The sequence below is a fragment of the Acyrthosiphon pisum genome, chromosome A1 (genome assembly GCF_005508785.2).
Source record: "Acyrthosiphon pisum isolate AL4f chromosome A1, pea_aphid_22Mar2018_4r6ur, whole genome shotgun sequence".
Classification (NCBI taxonomy): Eukaryota; Metazoa; Arthropoda; class Insecta; order Hemiptera; family Aphididae; genus Acyrthosiphon; species Acyrthosiphon pisum.
The window spans coordinates 2,173,056-2,176,466 of NC_042494.1; positions in this window are offsets into that span (position 1 = coordinate 2,173,056).

Genomic DNA, 3,411 nt, shown 5'->3' on the forward strand with positions numbered 1-3,411 from the left:
TGGTATGATAGTATGGGGTTCAGCATATCAAAATGTATTAGAGCCACGGTCTTAGAAGATAAGGTCTGACCACTTCCCCCTGCCAACCATCATGAAATGTTCCGCTTATTTGAGCGAAAACATTTAAAATTTTCACCACAATATTAATGAACGCTGCTGGTTAGACGTTTTTGAGGTTATGAATTATTGTAGTAAAGGTTTATCAAATTAGTAATTACCGCCATTTAAACATTAATTATTGGGATAATGCATTTGAACAACGTAATATTATTTTTATAACTATTATGCATTAATACACTATTTACTACTATACAAATTTGATAATATAGATATTAAATATTAATATATTATACATATTACATAATCGTTGTTTTTAAAATAAACTTCATTTGTACAACATAAAGTGCATTTTTATTTTATAATCCTGATTAATCGTCCTATCCTTTTGTTTTTTATGTTATTATATATATTATATTTATCATCCTGAAAAGTCAAACTTATTAGAAAATTTGAAAAATAAATTAAATATAATAATAGAACAAGAAGAATGGGAGTTCATCGATGTAGTCGAACACGATTATGCAAAAGCTGAGGTTGTAGACTGTTTAATATACTATTTGACTGGTATGTATAAGTATTGGTACAAATGTATAATTGTTTATGCTTGTTAGTTGTTTGTATTGACCACTCCCTAAAAGAGCACAACATAAGTACCTATGTACATTTTTCATTTTATAGGATATTTATCAAAGCAATTGCTGAAATATACCAAAGACTGTGATGTCTGTAAATCTTCTTTTGTTGTATCAGAAATATATTCTCAGCAGTTGCCTGCTACTTTGGTGAATATGAAAACAAGAGGTGGATTAATACACCCTAACATATGCTTCTTTAATTTTATAAAAAAAGTCGAAGAAAGTTTTAGCAAACACTGTACATCGGCAAACGTTTTGGACCATATTACAGATGATTTAATGAAAGTTACACCAGTCAGTTTTCCATGTGCAATACACGGTGAACAGATAATAGCATTTACCATTATGTATTATGTTAGAATGCGCATGAGACAATTTGCCTTCCAAGAAAACAAAAAACAGAATAAGGCAAACAGAAATAAAAAAAAAATTGCAAAGTTTTGTAAAACATAACAATAATGTATTTATAAAACTGATTAAAAAAGTAAAAAACATTATACCAAAGAGTAATTTTAATTGTTTTCTTTAATCTTTAGTAAAGATGTAAAGGACCTTTAAGGTCTATATCTCATTTTCTCGATAACTTTTTGAAACTGCCGCCTGCCGGAGTTTTTCAGATTCCTGTGATTTTTACTTAACCTTAAATACGTATAACTGGCAGCGCTCAATTTTACAGCGGCAACATTTTAAATATATTTGCACAATTAAGCGGAACACTGTTAAGGTAGAGTAGTTGGACCTTATCTTCTAAGACCGTGATTAGAACCATTAAATATAACCCATAGAATACTTGTTAGAATAATAATGAAAAATGATTTTATTGATCAATATGGTAACACTGCTGAACTTTTTAAAAAACTAAAAATATTAACATTAGAAGAACTATATAATAAAGCTTCAATAATAAAAACTTTCATTAACAAAAAAGATTTCAAAACGTATAATATTTACAACACTAGGGGTGTAGATAATGGTAATTTGCTTATTAATAAACCTAATACAACACTAATGCAGAATTATTATATAACTAGAGGCATACGATTATTTAACCAGCTTCCGTTGGGCATTAAATTAATAGAGAATACATCATACTTTAAAATAAAGGGCCGTGCTCTATTTATGCAATATTTTAATTAACGTTTTCATTATTATTTACATTTTATCTTTTATATTATGTTTGATTACTTTTGTTACTGTTTATATTATTATGTTATTATTTGTATTGCTTATCACTATTATATTATTATGTTATAAGACTAATTATATTATTATTGTTAAAAGCATGATTAACTATCTTAATTGGCTAATTTTTATATTATATTCAGTAGATATAGGAATATTAGTTATTATATAATTGTTAATTGAACAATAAATTATGTTTTATTTTAGTTACTTAAACTCCCTAATCTCAACACAAGCTTTTGCTTATAGAGAGTAGGTATCATTGTATCAACAAAAAAATTTATGTAAATGCTTTGTATATATATATATATATATATATATATATATATGTATAGTTGAATTAATAATAAATAAATAAATAAATAAATATTCAATTTTAACAGGATGTTGTAACTTGTAATTGTCAATTGTCATGTCGATGCAATAAGCATAGTATATATTATTTTGTCTTGAAAACCTGAATGAAGACAACAAAATAAATAAATAAACACAGCCTACAGGGATTAATGAACACCTAACAAGCCACGACGTCTGAATAATAAAAAACTTTGCAGTTTCATTGTGTTTGTTTGATCATTGTTTTTTTCGAAAATCGAAATAAACAACAACTACTCTGCTCGCGATTACGTATATAATTTGTCAGTAAAACGCGGGTACACAATGCGTCTTTTTCGTTGACTTTTGTGTGCGCATACATGCATTCCCTTCCACTCCAACCAGCAACGTCTTGGCATTTTTATCTTAAATATATTTTTCAGCATACGCGGCCTTGATTTATAAAATAATTTATCGCATTATATTCTGTTGTATTTCAGCCGTTTAAACAATACAATTTATTCGCGCACAAAAGGTTGGTACAATGTTTAATCTTCTTGCTTTCTATAGACATTGTTTTGCCATATTCTCGTTGTTATTATTATTATTATTGTTTTTTTTTCGCTCGTAATAAACGATCAACAGTTAACCTTTTGACTTTATATACAACGAGATGTGCAAGGTCTTTATTGCACTTGACACTAGCTGACAGTTTTGTTTATATCATTCTTTAACGACGTGATTTTTTGCACCATCGAAACTTTTTACGCCTAACTGTTGTTAATTAAACGGACACATTTGTACGCGTCCCGTGAACCGAAACCGCACACGCCGCCGCCAGTCGTCCCGCGTCCTCTCAGCAGTAGTGTTCCATTCGTATTCATTTTCAGTAGCACGTATTTTACAAATTATAATTTGTTTAAAAAACTGCTAGCAAGAATAGACGTGAAAGCAAAGAGAGTGAGAGAGAGGGGGGAAGAGAGAGGAAAAAAGGGTATAGCGGCTGAAAACGTTCGTGTTGCCCCACTTGTCAACCTTTTACAATGTTATGAATTGAGATAGATATTTACAATTGCTTTTTTGTTTTATTTTTATTTTTATTATTTTTTTCCCCCACAAAAGAAAAATAAAAGTCAAAAAGGTTCCGAATACAAATCCTACAATATAGTAGCACGTGTAATCATAATTATAATATATAATCGTATATCATATTATTATT